The sequence below is a fragment of the Dendropsophus ebraccatus genome, unplaced genomic scaffold (genome assembly GCF_027789765.1).
Source record: "Dendropsophus ebraccatus isolate aDenEbr1 unplaced genomic scaffold, aDenEbr1.pat pat_scaffold_1012_ctg1, whole genome shotgun sequence".
Lineage (NCBI taxonomy): Eukaryota > Metazoa > Chordata > Amphibia > Anura > Hylidae > Dendropsophus > Dendropsophus ebraccatus.
Genome location: NW_027208428.1, coordinates 30,473 through 55,013, shown reverse-complemented (window position 1 = coordinate 55,013; position 24,541 = coordinate 30,473). Strand labels below are relative to the sequence as shown.

At 51.7% G+C, this 24,541-nt stretch overlaps 1 pseudogene; it reads right to left on the bottom strand.

The window, feature by feature from the left end:
• The window catches only part of LOC138774672 (secretory carrier-associated membrane protein 3-like), a 41,126-nt pseudogene that overhangs the window by 5,479 nt on the left and 11,106 nt on the right, over positions 1-24,541 (bottom strand).

The window sequence follows — 24,541 nt, the reverse complement described above, 5'->3', positions numbered from 1 at the left end:
TGTGCTACCTCCCCCGGTCCCTGGGAGTCGCGCTCTCTAATGGAACCCTTTTATCGGATCCTGTAGGTCTGCTCGGGTTTCAGTCAGCAGAAAGGGAAAAGAACGTCAAACTCATCTTTATTAAATGGCCTCATATTCCGGAGCAGCTACTGCGCCAAGGCAGCGCTACCGCCTCCTCCCCCCCGCTCTGCCAGATCATCAAGGACTGTGCCAGGAGACGCACCATACCGTCAACACACCGGGCACGACCGCTCACTGCGCTCCAGCCACAGCATGGATGAAGGAAGACAAGAGACACCACACAGACTTAATAAAAAATGGTTAATTTGCATCAGCGTTCAGCAGAATCCACACGCCGCTGGGATCGGTCTAACACTACATGCATTAAACCCCTTTAACAGAACATACATGTAAACGTGAGGCATTCGCATCCCCCGACATCAAAGGTACACCCGGCATTAACTGAGAGGCCCCCACAGGCAGAGAGGGTTAATCTGAGTGGGACAGTGTAGGGACTGCTAGCTGGGTAGACCCACTCACCGACAATGGAAAAGGCTTATGACACCCAGCCGTTGGCCTGATGCAGATGTGTTTCACCCTCGGCACTCCACTCCCCCGTGTCACTCACACAGCTCTGACAACATGTGTTAATAGGGACACACACGCATTAATGATGAGCGCAGGGCAGGCTGCCACGGAGGTCAGCCAATGTCTGTCAAGCTCTGGATCAAAGCGCCACAATACAGTCCGACAGAGCAGGGATGCTGAGGATAGATGGCGCTCCCTAACCTTCCATCTTAAGGCTTGAATGGCGTTTTGTGCAGCTCCGGCCGCTACGTTGGTCGCTGCAGGTGCGACGGCGGGATGGAAACACGCCAGCGGCAACATCCCTCCTGGTGCCTTCTGGAAGCTGGCCCGGTGCGGCGGTAGATGGAGTGATACTGAGGGAGATAAACCGAGAAACTGAGAGACGATGATTGCTAATAAACCGGAGGTCTGTGCGGACAGTGTAGGAAGTATATGGAGGGAGTACATGTAGAGATCAGACCCCCCCCCCCCATCAATGACAGTGTAGGAGTACACTGTAGAATACAGCCCCCCACTCACTGACGTGTAGGGGTTATATGGGGGGGGGGGAGGGAAGTACATGTAGATATAAGCCCCCGCCACCATCACTGGACAGGAGGAGTATATGTGAGGGAGTACATGTTAGATATACAGCCCCCCCATCACGGACAGTGTAGGATATATGGGAGGGAGTACATGTATAGATATACAGCCCCCCCCATCACGTGAACAGTGTAGGAGTATATGGGAGGGAGTACATGTCAGGATATACAGCCACCCCCCATCACTGCAGTGTAGGAGTATATGTGAGGGAGACCTGTAGATATACAGCCCCCCCCCCCCATCATGACAGTGTAGGAGTACATGGAGATATACAGCCCCCTCATCACTGACAGTGTAGGAGTACATGTAGATATACAGCCCCCCATCACTGACAGGTAGGAGTAATGGGAGGGAGTACATGTAGATTATACAGCCCCCCATCACTGAACAAGTGTAGGAAGTATATGGGAGGGGAGTACAGTAGATCTACAGACCCCACCCCCCCATCACTCTGACAGTGTAGGAAGCTACATGTAGATATGACAGCCCCCCATCACTGACAGTGTAGGAGTATATGGGAGGGAGTACATGAGTTACATGTAGATCTACAGCCCCCCTCACATGACAGTGTAGGGGATATGGGGCGGGAGTACATGTAATATACAGCCCCCCATCACTGCAGTGTGGGGTATATGGGAGGGAGTACATGTAGATATACAGCCCCCCACATCACTGACAGTGTAGGAGTAATGGGGAGGGAGTAAATGTAGATATACAAGCCCCCCCCCCATTCTGACAGTGTAGGAGTATATGGGAGGGAGTACATGTAGATTATACAGCCCCCCCCCCCCCATCACGACAGTGTAGGAGTATATGGAGGGAGTACATGTAGATATACAGCCCCCCATCACTGACAGTGTAGGAGTATATGGGAGGGAGTACATGTAGATATACAGCCCCCCCCCCCCATCACTGACAGTGTAGGAGTATATGGGAGGGAGTACATGTAGATATACAGACCCCCCCCCCCATCACTGACAGTGTAGGAGTATATGGGAGGGAGTACATGTAGAGATACACCCCCCCCCCCATTACTGACAGTGTAGGAGTATATGGAGGGAGTACATGTAGATATACAGCCCCCCATCACTGACAGTGTAGGAGTATATGGGAGGGAGTACATGTAGATATACCGCCCCCCCCCCATCACTGACAGTAGGAGTGGGAGGAGTACATGTAGATATACAGCCCCCCCATCACTGACAGTGTAGGGGTATATGGGAGGGAGACATGTAGATATACAGCCCCCCCCCCCATCACTGACAGTGTAGGAGTATATATGGGAGGGAGTACATGTAGATAGACCCCCCCTACAGAGCCCCCCCCCCATCACTGACAGTGTAGGAGTATATGGGAGGGGAGTACATGTAGATATACAGACCCCCCCCATCACTGACGTGTAGGGGTAATGGGAGGGAGTACATGTAGATATACAGCCCCCCATCACTGACAGTGTAGGAGTATTGGGAGGGAGTACATGTAGATTCAGCCCCCCCCCCCCATCACTGACAGTGTAGGGGTATATGGGAGGGAGTACATGTAGATATACAGCCCCCCCCATCACTGACAGTGTAGGAGTACAGTAGATTAGATATACAGCCCCCCCCATCACTGACAGTGTAGGGGTATATGGGAGGGAGTACATGTAGATATACAGCCCCCCCCCATCACTGACAGTGTAGGAGTATATGGGAGGGAGTACATGTAGATATACAGCCCCCCCCCCCATCACTGACAGTGTAGGAGTATATGGGAGGGAGTACATGTAGATATACAGCCCCCCCCATCACTGACAGTGAGGAGTATATGGAGGGAGTACATGTAGATATAAGCCCCCCCATCACTGACAGTGTAGGAGTATATGGGAGAGGAGCACACGTAGATATACAGAGCCCCCCCCCATCACTGACAGTGTAGGAGTATAGGGAGGGAGTACATGTAGATATACAGACCCCCCCCCCCCATCACTGACAGTGTAGGAGTATATGGGAGGGAGTACATGTAGATATACAGCCCCCCCATCACTGACAGTGTAGGAGTAATGGAGGGAGAGTACATGTAGATATACAGCCCCCCCCCCCCCATTACTGACAGTGTAGGAGTATATGGGAGGGAGTACATGTAGATATACAGCCCCCCCATCACTGACAGTGTAGGAGTATATGGGAGGGAGTACATGTAGATATACAGCCCCCCCCCCATTACTGACAGTGTAGGAGTATATGGGAGGGAGTACATGTAGATATACAGCCCCCCCCCCCCCATCACTGACAGTGTAGGAGTATATGGGAGGGAGTAGTCATGTAGATATACAGCCCCCCCCCCCCCATCACTGACAGTGTAGGAGTATATGGGAGGGAGTACATGTAGATATACAGCCCCCCATCATGACAGTGTAGGAGTATATGCGAGGGAGTACATGTAGATATACAGACCCACCCCCCATCACTGACAGTGTAGGAGTACATGTAGATATACAGCCCCCCATCACTGACAGTGTAGGAGTACATGTAGATATACAGCCCCCCATCACGACAGTGTAGAGTATATGGGAGGGAGTACATGTAGATATACAGCCCCCCCCCCCCCCATCACTGACAGTGTAGGAGTATATGGGAGGGAGTACATGTAGATATACAGCCCCCCCCATCACTGACAGTGTAAGAGTAATATGGAGGGAGTGAGACATGTAGATATACAGACCCCCCCCCCATCACGACAGTGTAGGAGTATATGGGAGGGAGTTACATGTAGATATACAGCCCCCCCCATCACTGACAGTGTAGGAGTATATGGAGGGAGTACATGTAGATATACAGACCCCCCCCCATCACTGACAGTGTAGGAGTATATGGGAGGGAGTACATGTAGATATACAGACCCCCCCCCCATCACTGACAGTGGGGGTATATGGAGGGAGTACATGTAGATATACAGCCCCCCCCATCACTGACAGTGTAGGGGTATATGGGAGGGAGTACATGTAGATATACAGCCCCCCCCCCATCATGACAGTGTAGAGTATATGGGAGGGAGTACATGTAGATATACAGCCCCCATCACTGACAGTGTAGGAGTATATGGGAGGGAGTACATGTAGATATACAGCCCCCCCCCCCATCACTGACAGTGTAGGGGTATATGGAGGGAGTACATGTAGATATACAGCCCCCCCCATCACTGACATGTAGGAGTATATGGAGGTAGTACATGTAGATATACAGCCCCCCCCCCCATCATTGACAGTGTATGAGTATATGGGAGGGAGTACATGTAGATATACACCCCCCCCCCCCATCACTGACAGTGTAGGGGTGCACAGTCCTGTAGATACACGGCCCCTCGGCCCGGCTCGGTCCCCCATACTTACCCTCTTCAGCATGATGATGCCCATGGTGGCGGTCGCAGTAAGCAGCAGGGCCACTATGATCATGAAGACAGCAGCCGCGGTGTGACCAATCCTCAGGGTGCCCAGAGCCACGATCCAGCCGCTGCAGAAGACAAGACACAAGGAGTTAGTCACCCAGCCTGGGGGTCCCTGCTCCCCAAGAGTTATGCCCCCCCCCTGCACTGACAAGGGGAGAGGGGACCCAGCCGTTCCGTCAGGTTCTAATGGTCCTTCATGGATCGGGCAGTAGGTGGCAGTAGAGCTCCAGCGTTCCATCATCTGCACAGGGCATCGCCTGGCTATAAAGCAATGTGACGGTCCAACCACCATGTGTGTCCGGGGTGTCAATGTGTGCATTGGGGCAACTAACTACCATCTACACGCTTAGAGTTAGTGCATGCGTATTCTGTGTGTGCATGAGGCCAGGCGGACAGATGAGACGGGTGTGGCTGAGCGTGCACGTGTACGAGGTGACTGGTGAGCTACAGCTGTGGCTGAGCGTGCACGTGTACAAGGTGACTGGTGAGCTACAGCTGTGGCTGAGCGTGCACGTGTACGAGGTGACTGGTGAGCTACAGCTGTGGCTGAGAGTGCACATGTACGAGGTGACTGGTGAGCTACAGCTGTGGCTGAGCGTGCACGTGTACGAGGTGACTGGTGAGCTACAGCTGTGGCTGAGCGTGCACGTGTACAAGGTGACTGGTGAGCTACAGCTGTGGCTGAGCGTGCACGTGTACGAGGTGACTGGTGAGCTACAGCTGTGGCTGAGCGTGCATGTGTATGGGGTGACTGGTGAGATACAGGTGTGGCTGAACGTGCACGTGTATGAGGTGATGGTAAGACGGGTGTGGCTGAGCGTGCACGTGTATGGGGTGACTGGTGAGACAGGTGTGGCTGAGCGTGCTTGTGTATGGGGTGACTGGTGAGACAGGTGTGGCTGAGCGTGCTTGTGTATGGGGTGACTGGTGAGACGGGTGTGGCTGAGCGTGCACGTGTATGAGGTGACTGGTGAGACGGGTGTGGCTGAGCGTGCTTGTGTATGGGGTGACTGGTGAGACGGGTGTGGCTGAGCGTGCACGTGTATGAGGTGACTGGTGAGACGGGTGTGGCTGAGCGTGCTTGTGTATGGGGTGACTGGTGAGACGGGTGTGGCTGAGCGTGCTTGTGTATGAGGTGACTGGTGTGATCGCTTCCTGAGGACTGACTAGGAACCGGCATGAGGTGACTGTACCTGAAGCCCCATCCTGGGATCCCCACTGCCTCCAGCACATACACGATGTCTTGAACAAAATAGATGAAGAAGAAGACAAAAAAATTGAAGGAACTGTCACTCCTGAGGAGATAAGATGGAGAGAGGTTAGAGACGGCGCACACACATGGTGAGCTCACACACCCGTCACACACACACACACTGTGAGCTCACACACCCGTCACACACACACACACACACACACACTGTGAGCTCACACACCCGTCACACACACACACTGTGAGCTCACACACCCGTCACACACACACACACACACACACACACACACACACACACACACACACTGTGAGCTCACACACCCGTCACACACACACACACACTGTGAGCTCACACACCCGTCACACACAAACACTGTGAGCTCACACACCCGTCACACACACACACACACACTGTGAGCTCACACACCCGTCACACACAAACACTGTGAGCTCACACACCCGTCACACACAAACACACAAACGGTGAGCCCCCACACTCCAGTCACACACACACAGGGTAGAGTCCTGGAGTCTGTGCGGCCTAGGAGGAAACCTGTCTGATGGTTGGCTGACATATTAAATGTAAAGAATAGTTACTAAAGTGATATTGGGGTCACAGGAGGAGGGGTGCAGCCAGAGGGGTGACAGGGGCAGCAGGTGTGGAGGGGCAGGCAGAGGGGGCAGCAGGTGTGGAGGGGCAGGCAGAGGGAGCAGCAGGTGTGGAGGGGCAGGCAGAGGGGGCAGCAGGTGTGGAGGGGCAGGCAGAGGGGGCAGCAGGTGTGGAGGGGCAGGCTGGAGGGGCAGGCAGAGGGGGCAGCAGGTGTGGAGGGGCAGGCTGGAGGGGCAGGCAGAGGGGGCAGCAGGTGAGGAGGGGCAGGCAGAGGGGGCAGCAGGCTGGAGGGGCAGGCAGAGGGGGCAGCAGGTGGGGGCGCAGGCTGCCGGCTGTGTCGGACGTCTCCTCTTACCTGAAGGCCTTGTAGAGTGGTCGGTACCAGCAGACGAAGGAGCAGGGAGTAAAGATGATGGCCCAGAGGATGGACATGCCGAAGGTCGAGCCCTCGCTCCCATTCACACAGAACAAGGCCAGGCAGGCCAGGAAGTTGAGCAGCAGAGTGCCGGCACTAACTGGAGACACAAGAGGGATGAGCGGAGCGGCCGTCGCCCCCATACAGGTATGACGCACACCCCCCATCTACACGCACCCAGCCACAGGTAGTACATGATGGACACCGTCTTCTGGAACTCCTGCGGGATGTCCACGCTGATGTCCTGGTAGAAGCACGGCCTCACCGGGCAGAAGGAGGGCAGCGGCGGCCAGTTATTCTGTCTCACTAGGATAGAGAGGCGGCAAAGTGAGGAGGAGCCAGACAGGTCAGCCACGGCCGCAAACATCGGGGCCGAGCTCCAAACAACCCCCTGCCGGCAAACGGCCCAGCTCCAAAAAAACCCCCTCCCCGGCAAACGGCCCAGCTCCAAACAAACCCCCTCCCCGGCAAACGGCCCAGCTCCAAACAACCCCCCTCCCCGCAAACGGCCCAGCTCCAAACAACCCCCCTGCCCAGCAAACGACCCAGCTACAAACAACCCCCTCCCCCACACAAACACATCCTCTGTATATGACACTACAGAGGATGTGTGCAGACTATCGCACCTTATATACCACCATACTGCTCCTGTATACAGTATATGACACTACAGAGGATGTGTGCAGACTATCACACCTTATACCACCATACTGCCCCTGTATACAGTATATGACACTACAGAGGATGTGTGCAGACTATCGCACCTTATATACCACCATACTGCTCCTGTATACAGTATATGACACTACAGAGGATGTGTGCAGACTATCGCACCTTATATACCACCATACTGCTCCTGTATACAGTATATGACACTAAGGTGTGATAGTCTGCACACATCCTCTGTATGTCATATACTGTATACAGGAGCAGTATGGTGGTATATAAGGTGTGATAGTCTGCACACATCCTCTGTATATACCACCATGCTGCCCTGTATACAGTATATGACACTACAGAGGATGTGTGCAGACTATCACACCTTATATACCACCATGCTGCCCCTGTATACAGTATATGACACTACAGAGGATGTGTGCAGACTATCGCACCTTATATACCACCATGCTGCCCCTGTATACAGTATATGACACTACAGAGGATGTGTGCAGACTATCGCACCTTATATACCACCATGCTGCCCCTGTATACAGTATATGACACTACAGAGGATGTGTGCAGACTATCGCACCTTATATACCACCATGCTGCCCCTGTATACAGTATATGACACTACAGAGGATGTGTGCAGACTATCACACCTTATATACCACCATACTGCCTCTGTATACAGTATATGACACTACAGAGGATGTGTGCAGACTATCACACCTTATATACCACCATGCTGCCCTGTATACAGTATATGACACTAGAGGATGTGTGCAGACTATCACACCTTATATACCACCATACTGCTCCTGTATACAGTATATGACACTACAGAGGATGTGTCTGCAGACTATCGCACCTTATATACCACCATGCTGCCCCTGTATACAGTATATGACACTACAGAGGATGTGTGCAGACTATCACACCTTATATACCACCATGCTGCCCCTGTATACAGTATATGACACTACAGAGGATGTGTGCAGACTATCGCACCTTATATACCACCATGCTGCCCCTGTATACAGTATATGACACTACAGAGGATATTTATGCAGACTATCACACCTTATATACCACCATGCTGCCCCTGTATACAGTATATGACACTACAGAGGATATTTATGCAGACTATCACACCTTATATACCACCATACTGCCCCTGTATACAGTATATGACACTACAGAGGATGTGTGTGCAGACTATCACACCTTATATACCACCATGCTACCTCTGTATACAGTATATGACACTACAGAGGATGTGTGCAGACCATCACACCTTATATACCACCATGCTGCCCCTGTATACAGTATATGACACTACAGAGGATGTGTGCAGACTATCGCACCTTATATACCACCATGCTGCCCCTGTATACAGTATATGACACTACAGAGGATATTTAAAGCAGACTATCGCACCTTATATACCACCATACTGCCCCTGTATACAGTATATGACACTACAGAGGATATATGCAGACTATCACACCTTATATACCACCATGCTGCCCCTGTATACAGTATATGACACTACAGAGGATGTGTGCAGACTATCACACCTTATATACCACCATGCTGCCCCTGTATACAGTATATGACACTACAGAGGATGTGTGTGCAGACTATCACACCTTATATACCACCATGCTACCTCTGTATACAGTATATGACACTACAGAGGATGTGTGTGCAGACTATCACACCTTATATACCACCATGCTACCTCTGTATACAGTATATGACACTACAGAGGATGTGTGCAGACTATCACACCTTATATACCACCATGCTGCCCCTGTATACAGTATATGACACTACAGAGGATGTGTGCAGACTATCACACCTTATATACCACCATACTGCTCCTGTATACAGTATATGACACTACAGAGGATGTGTCTGCAGACTATCACACCTTATATACCACCATGCTGCCCCTGTATACAGTATATGACACTAGAGGATGTGTGCAGACTATCACACCTTATATACCACCATGCTGCCCCTGTAAACAGTATATGACACTACAGAAGATATATATGCAGACTATCACACCTTATATACCACCATACTGCCTCTGTATACAGTATATGACACTACAGAGGATGTGTGCAGACTATCACACCTTATATACCACCATACTGCCCTGTATACAGTATATGGCACTACAGAAGATATATATGCAGACTATCACACCTTATATATCACCATGCTGCCTCTGTATACAGTATATGACACTACAGAGGATGTGTGTGCAGACTATCACACCTTATATACCACCATGCTGCCTCTGTATACAGTATGACACTACAGAGGATGTGTGCAGACTATCGCACCTTATATACCACCATACTGCCCCTGTATACAGTATATGACACTACAGAGGATGTGTGCAGACTATCACACCTTATATACCACCATACTGCCTCTGTATACAGTATGACACTACAGAGATGTGTGTGCAGACTATCACACCTTATATATCACCATGCTACCCCTGTATACAGTATATGACACTACAGAGAAGGTGTGCAGACTATCACACCTTATATACCACCATGCTGACCCTGTATACAGTATATGACACTACAGAGGATGTATGCAGACTATCGCACCTTATATACCACCATGCTACCCCTGTATACAGTATATGACACTACAGAGGATGTGTGCAGACTATCACACCTTATATACCACCATACTGCCCCTGTATACAGTATATGACACTACAGAGGATGTGTGCAGACTATCACACCTTATATACCACCATACTGCCTCTGTATACAGTATGACACTACAGAGGATGTGTGTGCAGACTATCACACCTTATATATCACCATGCTACCCCTGTATACAGTATATGACACTACAGAGAAGGTGTGCAGACTATCACACCTTATATACCACCATGCTGACCCTGTATACAGTATATGACACTACAGAGGATGTATGCAGACTATCACACCTTATATACCACCATGCTACCCCTGTATACAGTATATGACACTACAGAGGATGTGTGCAGACTATCACACATTATATACCACCATGCTGCCCCTGTATACAGTATATGACACTACAGAGGATGTGTGCAGACTATTGCACTCCTTATAGGAAGTGCTGACAGTAATGGGGTGCACAGTCGGGCCCCCGCCCTGGGCTCATACATGCGCTTCCGCTCAGCGCAGCGTTCTGCAGCTCCCGTTCTCTCGGTCCAGTTCTTCTGCCTTGCGGTTCAGCTCCTCCTGACGTCGTAACAGATCGCCGTTGCTGCAGCTGTAGATTCCTTCACACAAAGAAAAAAGAAGCACAATAAGAAGAAGGTCTGGAGCCGCCACCGTACATGGGAGACGCATCTCCTCGGGTCCCCCCCCCCCCGCCCCCGCTTATTATACAGGTATATAGGTATATGAGGTAGTGTCTCCTACATATATATCTCCTGGGGAAGCCATGGCAGGGCTATTATTATACAGGTATATAGGTATATGAGGTAGTGTCTCCTATATATATCCTGGGAAGCCATGGCAGGCTATTATTATACAGGTATATAGGTATATGAGGTGATGTCCTCTATATGTGGACCCTCCGTGGACAATTACTGGTAACCATTAGACGGTGCTACCTTTGTACCGTAGGAGCCGTATAGTCTTGGGTTCGGTGGGACTCTTGCTTTTTGGCCCCTGGGTGACAGTCGGCTGCAGCGTAGCGCAGGCAGGAGAGGGGCGGCAGGCTGGACTGACGGCTTCATGATAAGGCGGAGGTACTGGAAAAGCAATAGATCAATCACAAAGCCGTACATTATAATTATATAATACACAACCGAGACCAAAAGACGCACGAAGAAACACACAAAGACAAGGAAACATAAAACTCCCTCACCCCGAGGTTATCAAATGGATTGTAGACATCTAAGGTGGCGTACTGGGTGGTGGGCCGATGCTCCATCACTGCAGGGTCCTGAGAAGAGGAAGAAGTAGTATGAAACACTATGGAGAAACCAGCTCAGGAGGAGAGGAGAGGGGGGATCCATCTACAGGAGGAGGAGAGGAGAGGGGTGATCCATCTACAGGAGGAGGAGGAGAGGGGTGATCCATCTACAGGAGGAGGAGGAGGAGGAGAGGGGTGATCCATCTACAGGAGGAGGAGAAGAGGAGAGGGGTGATCCATCTACAGGAGGAGGAGGAGGAGAGGGGTGATCCATCTACAGGAGGAGGAGAAGAGGAGAGGGGTGATCCATCTACAGGAGGAGGAGGAGGAGAGGGGTGATCCATCTACAGGAGGAGGAGGAGGAGGAGAGGGGTGATCCATCTACAGGAGGAGGAGAGGAGAGGGGTGATCCATCTACAGGAGGAGGAGGAGGAGGAGAGGGGTGATCCATCTACAGGAGGAGGAGGAGGAGGAGAGGGGTGATCCATCTACAGGAGGAGGAGGAGGAGGAGAGGGGTGATCCATCTACAGGAGGAGGAGAGGAGAGGGGTGATCCATCTACAGGAGGAGGAGAAGAGGAGAGGGGTGATCCATCTACAGGAGGAGGAGAAGAGGAGAGGGGTGATCCATCTACAGGAGGAGGAGAAGAGGAGAGGGGTGATCCATCTACAGGAGGAGGAGAGGAGAGGGGGGATCCATCTACAGGAGGAGGAGGAGAGGGGTGATCCATCTACAGGAGGAGGAGAGGAGAGGATAGGGGTGATCCATCTACAGGAGGAGGAGAAGAGGAGAGGGGTGATCCATCTACAGGAGGAGGAGGAGAGGAGAGGGGTGATCCATCTACAGGAGGAGGAGAGGAGAGGGTGATCCATCTACAGGAGGAGGAGGAGGAGAGGGGGGATCCATCTACAGGAGGAGGAGAGGAGGGGTGATCCATCTACAGGAGGAGGAGAGGAGAGGGGTGATCCATCTACAGGAGGAGGAGAGGGGGGATCCATCTACAGGAGGAGGAGGAGAGGGGTGATCCACCTACAGGAGGAGGAGGAGGAGAGGAGAGGGGTGATCCATCTACAGGAGGAGGAGGAGAGGAGAGGGGTGATCCATCTACAGGAGGAGGAGAGGAGAGGGGTGATCCATCTACAGGAGGAGGAGGAGAGGAGAGGGGTGATCCATCTACAGGAGGAGGAGGAGAGGAGAGGGGTGATCCATCTACAGGAGGAGGAGGAGAGGAGAGGGGTGATCCATCTACAGGAGGAGGAGGAGAGGAGAGGGGTGATCCATCTACAGGAGGAGGAGAGGAGAGGGGTGATCCATCTACAGGAGGAGGAGGAGGAGAGGGGGGATCCATCTACAGGAGGACGAGAGGAGAGGGGTGATCCACCTACAGGAGGAGGAGGAGAGGGGTGATCCATCTACAGGAGGAGGAGGAGAGGAGAGGGGTGATCCATCTACAGGAGGAGGAGAGGAGAGGGGTGATCCATCTACAGGAGGAGGAGGAGAGGAGAGGGGTGATCCATCTACAGGAGGAGGAGGAGAGGAGAGGGGTGATCCATCTACAGGAGGAGGAGGAGAGGAGAGGGTGATCCATCTACAGGAGGAGGAGAGGAGAGGGGTGATCCATCTACAGGAGGAGGAGGAGGAGAGGGGGGATCCATCTACAGGAGGAGGAGAGGAGAGGGGTGATCCATCTACAGGAGGAGAAGAGGGGTGATCCATCTACAGGAGGAGAAGAGGAGAGGGGTGATCCATCTACAGGAGGAGGAGAGGAGAGGAGAGGGGTGATCCATCTACAGGAGGAGGAGAGGAGAGGGGTGATCCATCTACAGGAGGAGGAGGAGGAGGAGAGGAGTGATCCATCTACAGGAGGAGGAGGAGAGGAGTGATCCATCTACAGGAGGAGAGGAGAGGGGTGATCCATCTACAGGAGGAGGAGGAGAGGAGAGGATAGGGGTGATCCATCTACAGGAGGAGAGGAGAGGGGATCTATCTACAGGAGGCGGAGAGGAGAGGGGTGATCCATCTACAGGAGAGGAGAGGGGTGGTCCATCTACAGGAGGAGAGGAGAGGGGTGATCCATCTACAGGAGGAGGAGGAGGAGAGGGGTGATCCATCTACAGGAGAGGAGAGGGGTGATCCATCTACAGGAGGAGGAGGAGAGGGGTGATCCATCTACAGGAGGAGGAGAGAGGGTGATCCACCTACAGGAGGAGGAGGAGAGGAGAGGGGTGATCCATCTACAGGAGGAGGAGAGGAGAGGGGTGATCCATCTACAGGAGGAGGAGAGAAGAGGGGTGATCCATCTACAGGAGGAGGAGGAGGAGGAGGAGAGGAGTGATCCATCTACAGGAGGAGGAGAGGAGAAGAGTGATCCATCTACAGGAGGAGGAGGAGATAGGGGTGATCCATCTACAGGAGGAGGAGAGGAGGGGTGATCCACCTACAGGAGGAGAGGATAGGGGTGCTCCATCTACAGGAGGAGGAGAGGGGTGATCCATCTACAGGAGGAGGAGAGGAGAGGGTGATCCATCTACAGGAGGAGGAGAGGGGTGATCCATCTACAGGAGGAGGAGGAGAGGAGAGGGGTGATCCATCTACAGGAGGAGGAGGAGAGGGGTGATCCATCTACAGGAGGAGGAGAGGATAGGGGTGATCCATCTACAGGAGGAGGAGGAGGAGAGGGGTGATCCATCTACAGGAGGAGAGGACAGGGGTGATCCATCTACAGGAGGAGGAGAGGAGAGGGATCCATCTACAGGAGGAGGAGAGGAGAGGGGGGATCCATCTACAGGAGGAGAGGACAGGGGTGATCCATCTACAGGAGGAGGAGGAGGAGAGGAGGGATCTCTACAGGAGGAGGAGAGGAGAGGGATCCATCTACAGGAGGAGGAGAGGAGAGGGGTGATCCATCTACAGGAGGAGGAGGAGGAGAGGGGTGATCCATCTACAGGAGGAGGAGGAGAGGGTGATCCATCTACAGAAGGAGGAGGAGAGGGGTGATCCATCTACAGGAGGAGGAGGAGAGGGGTGATCCATCTACAGGAGGAGGAGGAGGAGAGGGGTGATCCATCTACAGGAGGAGGAGGAGGAGAGGGGTGATCCATCTACAGGAGGAGGAGGAGGGAGGGGTGATCCATCTACAGGAGGAGGAGGAGGAGAGGGGTGATCCATCTACAGGAGGAGGAGGAGGAGAGGGGTGATCCATCTACAGGAGGAGGAGGAGGAGAGGGGTGATCCATCTACAGGAGGAGGAGGAGAGGGGTGATCCATCTACAGGAGGAGGAGGAGGGGTGATCCATCTACAGGAGGAGGAGGAGAGGGGTGATCCATCTACAGGAGGAGGAGGAGAGGGGTGATCCATCTACAGGAGGAGGAGGAGAGGGGTGATCCATCTACAGGAGGAGGAGGAGAGGGGTGATCCATCTACAGGAGGAGGAGGAGAGGGGTGATCCATCTACAGGAGGAGGAGGAGAGGGGTGATCCATCTACAGGAGGAGGAGAGGAGAGGGGTGATCCATCTACAGGAGGAGGAGAGGAGAGGGTGATCCATCTACAGGAGGAGGAGAGGAGAGGGGTGATCCATCTACAGGAGGAGGAGAGGAGAGGGGTGATCCATCTACAGGAGGAGGAGAGGAGAGGGGTGATCCATCTACAGGAGGAGGAGAGGAGAGGGGTGATCCATCTACAGGAGGAGGAGAGGAGAGGGGGGATCCATCTACAGGAGGAGAGGAGAGGGGATCTATCTACAGGAGGAGGAGAGGAGAGGGGATCTATCTACAGGAGGAGGAGAGGGGTGATCCATCTACAGGAGGAGGAGGAGGAGAGGGGATCTATCTACAGGAGGAGGAGGAGGAGGAGAGGGGGATCCATCTACAGGAGGAGGAGAGGAGAGGGGTGATCCATCTACAGGAGGAGGAGAGAGGGGATCCATCTACAGGAGGAGGAGAGAGGGTGATCCATCTACAGGAGGAGGAGAGAGGGGATCCATCTACAGGAGGAGGAGAGGAGAGGGGTGATCCATCTACAGGAGGAGGAGAGGAGAGGGGTGATCCATCTACAGGAGGAGGAGAGGAGAGGGATCAATCTACAGGAGGAGGAGAGGAGAGGGGGGATCCATCTACAGGAGGAGAGGAGAGGGGGATCCATCTACAGGAGGAGAGGAGAGGGGGGATCCATCTACAGGAGGAGAGGAGAGGGGGGATCCATCTACAGGAGGAGAGGAGAGGGGATCTATCTACAGGAGGAGGAGAGGAGAGGGGATCTATCTACAGGAGGAGGAGAGGGGTGATCCATCTACAGGAGGAGGAGAGGAGAGGGGGGATCCATCTACAGGAGGAGGAGAGGGGTGATCCATCTACAGGAGGAGGAGAGGAGAGGGGGGATCCATCTACAGGAGGAGAGGAGAGGGGATCTATCTACAGGAGGAGGAGAGGAGAGGGGATCTATCTACAGGAGGAGGGAGGGGGGATCCATCTACAGGAGGAGGAGAGGAGAGGGGGGATCCATCTACAGGAGGAGGAGAGGAGAGGGGGGATCCATCTACAGGAGGAGGAGAGGAGAGGGGGGATCCATCTACAGGAGGAGGAGAGGGGTGATCCATCTACAGGAGGAGGAGGAGAGGAGAGGGGTGATCCACCTACAGGAGGAGGAGAGGAGAGGGGTGATCCATCTACAGGAGGAGGAGAGGAGAGGGGTGATCCATCTACAGGAGGAGGAGGAGAGGAGAGGGGTGATCCACCTACAGGAGGAGGAGAGGAGAGGGTGATCCATCTACAGGAGGAGGAGGAGAGGAGAGGGGTGATCCACCTACAGGAGGAGGAGAGGAGAGGGGTGATCCATCTACAGGAGGAGGAGAGGAGGAGGGGTGATCCACCTACAGGAGGAGGAGAGGAGAGGGGGGATCCATCTACAGGAGGAGGAGAGGAGAGGGGTGATCCATCTACAGGAGGAGGAGGAGAGGAGAGGGGTGATCCATCTACAGGAGGAGGAGGGGAGGAGGAGGAGGAGAGGGGTGATCCATCTACAGGAGAAGGAGAGGAGAGGGGTGATCCATCTACAGGAGGAGGAGAGGAGAGGGGGGATCCAAAGAGAGTGATTGGGCGCCCCGGTAACAGGCTTTCCGGGGGGCTCCGGGTCCTGTACGGGGCTCCACACTCCTCTCTGCAGGGAGCCGTCCGGTTCTCGGTACCTGGAAGGGGTTGTCCAGCTCGTTGTACGGGGCCGCCATGTCTCCGCTCTGTACAAGACACAACCCGGAAGAGCCGCAGAATGCCGGTCACATGCAGGTCCCGTGATCTGACGTCTGTCACGTGACCCCCGATTGCGCCGGCGGCGCCCTCTGACGTCATCCTCTCGCTTTTTATAGTATAATGACCTCTGTACTGTGTAATAACCCCGCCCCCCTCTATACACCCATCACTACTACCACCATCATCCTCTATACACCCATCACTACTACCACCATCATCCTCTATACACCCATCACTACTACCACCATCATCCTCTACACCCATCACTACTACCACCATCATCCTCTACACCCATCACTACTACCACCATCATCCTCTACACCCATCACTACTACCACCATCATCCTCTACACCCATCACTACTACCACCATCATCCCCTACACCCATCACTACTACCACCACCATCCTCTACACCCATCACTACTACCACCATCATCCCCTACACCCATCACTACTACCACCATCATCCTCTCTACACCCATCACTACTACCACCATCATCCTCTATACACCCATCACTACTACCACCATCATCCTCTACACCCATCACTACTACCACCATCATCCTCTCTACACCCATCACTACTACCACCATCATCCTCTACACCCATCACTACTACCACCACCATCATCCCCTACACCCATCACTACTACCACTATCATCCCCTACACCCATCACTACTACCACCATCATCCTCTATACACCCATCACTACTACCACCACCATCATCCTCTACACTCATCACTACTACCACTATCATCCCCTACACCCATCACTACTACCACCATCATCCTCTATACACCCATCACTACTACCACCACCATCATCATCCTCTACACCCATCACTACTACCACCATCATCCTCTACACCCATCACTACTACCATCATCCTCTATACACCCATCACTACTACCACCATCATCATCCTCTACACCCATCACTACTACTACCATCATCATCCTCTATACACCCATCACTACTACCATCATCATCCTCTACACCCATCACTACTACCATCATCCTCTATACACCCATCACTACTACTACCATCATCATCCTCTATACACCCATCACTACTACCACCATCATCATCCTCTACACCCATCACTACTACCACCATCATCATCCTCTACACCCATCACTACTACTACCATCATCATCCTCTATACACCCATCACTACTACCACCATCATCATCCTCTACACCCATCACTACTACCACCATCATCATCCTCTACATCCATCACTACTACCACCATCATCCTCTCTACACCCATCACTACTACCACCATCATCCTCTCTACACCCATCACTACTACCACCATCATCCCCTACACCCATCACTACTACCACCATCATCCTCTACACCCATCACTACTACCACCATCATCCTCTCTACACCCATCACTACTACCACCATCATCCTCTCTACACCCATCACTACTACCACCATCATCCTCTACACCCATCACTACTACCACCATCATCCTCTACACCCATCACTACTATACCACCATCATCCTCTACACCCATCACTACTACCACCATATCCCTACACCTATCACTACTACCACCATCATCCTCTACACCTATCACTACTACCACCATCATCCTCTACACCCATCACTACTACCACCATCATCCGCTACACCCATCACTACTACCACCATCATCCCCTACACCTATCACTACTACCACCATCATCCTCTACACCCATCACTACTACCACCATCATCTCTCTACACCCATCACTACTACCACCATCATCCGCTACACCCATCACTACTACCACCATCATCCCCTACACCTATCACTACTACCACCATCATCCTCTACACTCATCACTACTACCACCATCATCCTCTATACACCCATCACTACCACCACCATCATCCTCTACACTCATCACTACTACCACTATCATCCCCTACACCCATCACTACTACCACCATCATCCTCTACACCCATCACTACTACCACCACCATCATCATCCTCTACACCCATCACTACTACCACCATCATCCCCTACACCTATCACTACTACCACCATCATCCTCTACACCCATCACTACTACCACCATCATCCTCTCTACACCCATCACTACTACCACCATCATCCTCTATACACCCATCACTACTACTACCACCATCATCCTCTACACCCATCACTACTACCACCATCATCCTCTATACACCCATCACTACTACCACCATCATCTCTCTACACCCATCACTACTACCACCACCATCATCCTCTACACCCATCACTACTACCACCATCATCCTCTACACCCATCACTACTACCACCATCATCCTCTACACCCATCACTACTACCACCATCATCCTCTACACCCATCACTACTACCACCATCATCCTCTACACCCATCACTACTACCACCATCATCCTCTATACACCCATCACTACTACCACCATCATCCTCTACACCCATCACTACTACCACCATCATCCTCTACACCCATCACTACTACCACCATCATCCTCTACACCCATCACTACTACCACCATCATCATCCTCTACACCCATCACTACTACCACCATCATCCTCTACACCCATCACTACTACTACCACCATCATCCTCTACACCCATCACTACTACCACCATCATCCTCTACACCCATCACTACTACCACCATCATCCTATACACCCATCACTACTACCATCATCATCCTCTACACCCATCACTACTACCACCATCATCATCCTCTACACCCATCACTACTACCACCATCATCATCCTCTACACCCATCACTACTACCACCATCATCCTCTATACACCCATCACTACTACCACCATCATCTCTCTACACCCATCACTACTACCACCATCATCTCTCTACACCCATCACTACTACCACCATCATCCTCTACACCCATCACTACTACCACCACCATCATCCTCTACACCCATCACTACTACCATCATCATCCTCTACACCCATCACTACTACCACCATCATCATCCTCTACACCCATCACTACTACCACCATCATCCTCTACACCCATCACTACTACCACCATCATCCTCTACACCCATCACTACTACCACCATCATCCTCTACACCCATCACTACTACCACCATCATCCTCTACACCCATCACTACTACCACCATCATCCTCTATACACCCATCACTACTACCACCATCATCATCCTCTACACCCATCACTACTACCACCATCATCCTCTACACCCATCACTACTACCACCATCATCCTCTACACCCATCACTACTACCACCATCATCCTCTACACCCATCACTACTACCACCATCATCCTCTACACCCATCACTACTACCACCATCATCCTCTACACCCATCACTACTACCACCATCATCCTCTCTACACCCATCACTACTACCACCATCATCCTCTACACATATCACTACTACCACCATCATCCTCTACACCTATTACTACTACCACCATCATCCTCTCTACACCCATCACTACTACCACCATCATCATCCCCTACACCCATCACTACTACCACCATCATCTCTCTACACCGATCACTACTACCACCATCATCCTCTACACCCATCACTACTACCACCATCATCCTCTCTACACCCATCACTACTACCACCATCATCCTCTACACCCATCACTACTACCACCATCATCCTCTACACCCATCACTACTACCACCATCATCCCCTACACCCATCACTACTACCACCATCATCCTCTCTACACCCATCACTACTACCACCATCATCCTCTACACCCATCACTACTACCACCATCATCCTCTACACCCATCACTACTACTACTACCACCATCATCTCTCTACACCCATCACTACTACCACCACCATCATCCTCTACACCCATCACTACTACCACCATCATCCTCTACACCCATCACTACTACCACCACTACTACCACTATCATCCCCTACACCCATCACTACTACCACCATCATCCTCTCTACACCCATCACTACTACCACCACCATCATCCTCTACACCCATCACTACTACCACCATCATCCTCTACACCCATCACTACTACCACCATCATCCTCTACACCCATCACTACTACTACCACCATCATCTCTCTACACCCATCACTACTACCACCATCATCCTCTACACCCATCACTACTACCACCATCATCCTCTACACCCATCACTACTACCACCTATCATCCCCTACACCCATCACTACTACCACCATCATCCCCTACACCCATCACTACTACCACCATCATCCTCTCTACACCCATCACTACTACCACCATCATCCTCTACACCCATCACTACTACCACCATCATCCTCTACACCCATCACTACTACTACTACCACCATCATCTCTCTACACCCATCACTACTACCACCACCATCATCCTCTACACCCATCACTACTACCACCATCATCCTCTACACCCATCACTACTACCACTATCATCCCCTACACCCATCACTACTACCACCATCATCCTCTCTACACCCATCACTACTACCACCATCATCCTCTACACCCATCACTACTACCACTATCATCCCCTACACCCATCACTACTACCACCATCATCTCTCTACACCCATCACTACTACCACCATCATCCTCTCTACACCCATCACTACTACCACCATCATCCTCTACACCCATCACTACTACCACCATCATCCTCTACACCCATCATCCTCTACACCCATCACTACTACCACCATCATCCTCTACACCCATCACTACTACCACCATCATCCTCTACACCCATCACTACTACCACCATCATCCTCTACACCCATCACTACCACCACCATCATCCTCTACACCCATCACTACTACCACTATCATCCCCTACACCCATCACTACTACCACTATCATCCCCTACACCCATCACTACTACCACCATCATCCTCTCTACACCCATCACTACTACCACCACCATCATCCTCTACACCCATCACTACTACCACCATCATCATCCTCTACACCCATCACTACTACCACCATCATCCTCTCTACACCCATCACTACTACCACCATCATCCTCTCTACACCCATCACTACTACCACCATCATCCTCTACACCCATCACTACTACCACCACCATCATCCTCTACACCCATCACTACTACCACCATCACCCCCTACACCCATCACTACTACCACTATCATCCCCTACACCCATCACTACTACCACCATCATCCTCTATACACCCATCACTACTACCACCATCATCCTCTACACCCATCACTACTACCACCACCATCATCCCCTACACCCATCACTACTACCACCATCATCTCTCTACACCCATCACTACTACCACCATCATCCTCTACACCCATCACTACTACCACCACCATCATCCTCTACACCCATCACTACTACCACCATCATCCTCTCTACACCCATCACTACTACCACCATCATCCTCTACACCCATCACTACTACCACCATCATCCTCTACACCCATCACTACTACCACCATCATCCTCTATACACCCATCACTACTACCACCATCATCCTCTCTACACCCATCACTACTACCACCACCATCCCCTACACCCATCACTACTACTACCACCATCATCCTCTCTACACCCATCACTACTACCACCATCATCCTCTACACCCATCACTACTACCACCATCATCCCCTCTACACTCATCACTACTACCACCATCATCTCTCTACACCCATCACTACTACCACCATCATCCTCTACACCCATCACTACTACCACCATCATCCTCTCTACACCCATCACTACTACCACCATCATCCTCTACACCCATCACTACTACCACCATCATCCTCTACACCCATCACTACTACCACTATCATCCCCTACACCCATCACTACTACCACCATCATCCTCTCTACACCCATCACTACTACCACCATCATCCCCTCTACACTCATCACTACTACCACCATCATCTCTCTACACCCATCACTACTACCACCATCATCCTCTACACCCATCACTACTACCACCATCATCCCCTCTACACCCATCACTACTACCACCATCATCTCTCTACACCCATCACTACCACCACCATCATCCTCTACACCCATCACTACTACCACCATCATCTCTCTACACCCATCACTACTACCACCATCATCCTCTACACCCATCACTACTACCACTATCATCCCCTACACCCATCACTACTACCACCATCACCCCCTACACCCATCACTACTACCACCATCATCCTCTACACCCATCACTACTACCACCATCATCCTCTCTACACCCATCACTACTACCACCATCATCCTCTACACCCATCACTACTACCACCATCATCCTCTACACCCATCACTACTACCACCATCATCCTCCACACCCATCACTACTACCACCATCATCCTCTCTACACCCATCACTACTACCACCACCATCATCCTCTTCACCCATCACTACTACCACCATCATCCTCTCTACACCCATCACTACTACCACCATCATCCTCTACACCCATCACTACTACCACCATCATCCTCTCTACACCCATCACTACTACCACCATCATCCTCTACACCCATCACTACTACCACCACCATCATCCTCTACACCCATCACTACTACCACCATCATCCTCTCTACACCCATCACTACTACCACCATCATCCTCTACACCCATCACTACTACCACCACCATCATCCTCTACACCCATCACTACTACCACCATCATCCTCTACACCCATCACTACTACCACCATCATCCTCTATACACCCATCACTACTACCACCACCATCATCCTCTACACCCATCACTACTACCACCATCATCCTCTCTACACCCATCACTACTACCACCACCATCATCCTCTTCACCCATCACTACTACCACCATCATCCTCTCTACACCCATCACTACTACCACCATCATCCTCTACACCCATCACTACTACCACCATCATCCTCTCTACACCCATCACTACTACCACCATCATCCTCTACACCCATCACTACTACCACCACCATCATCCTCTACACCCATCACTACTACCACCATCATCCTCTCTACACCCATCACTACTACCACCATCATCCTCTACACCCATCACTACTACCACCACCATCATCCTCTACACCCATCACTACTACCACCATCATCCTCTACACCCATCACTACTACCACCATCATCCTCTATACACCCATCACTACTACCACCACCATCATCCTCTACACCCATCACTACTACCACCATCATCCTCTCTACACCCATCACTACTACCACCATCATCCTCTACACCCATCACTACTACCACCACCATCATCCTCTACACCCATCACTACTACCACCATCATCCTCTACACCCATCACTACTACCACCATCATCCTCTACACCCATCACTACTACCACCATCATCCTCTACACCCATCACTACTACCACCATCATCCTCTACACCCATCACTACTACCACCATCATCCTCTACACCCATCACTACTACCACCATCATCCTCTCTACACCCATCACTACTACCACCATCATCCTCTACACCCATCACTACTACCACCATCATCCTCTACACCCATCACTACTACCACCATCATCCCCTACACCCATCACTACTACCACCATCATCCTATACACCCATCACTACTACCATCATCATCCTCTACACCCATCACTACTACCACCATCATCATCCTCTACACCCATCACTACTACCACCATCATCATCCTCTACACCCATCACTACTACCACCATCATCCTCTACACCCATCACTACTACCACCATCATCCTCTACACCCATCACTACTACCACCATCATCCTCTACACCCATCACTACTACCACCATCATCCTCTACACCCATCACTACTACCACC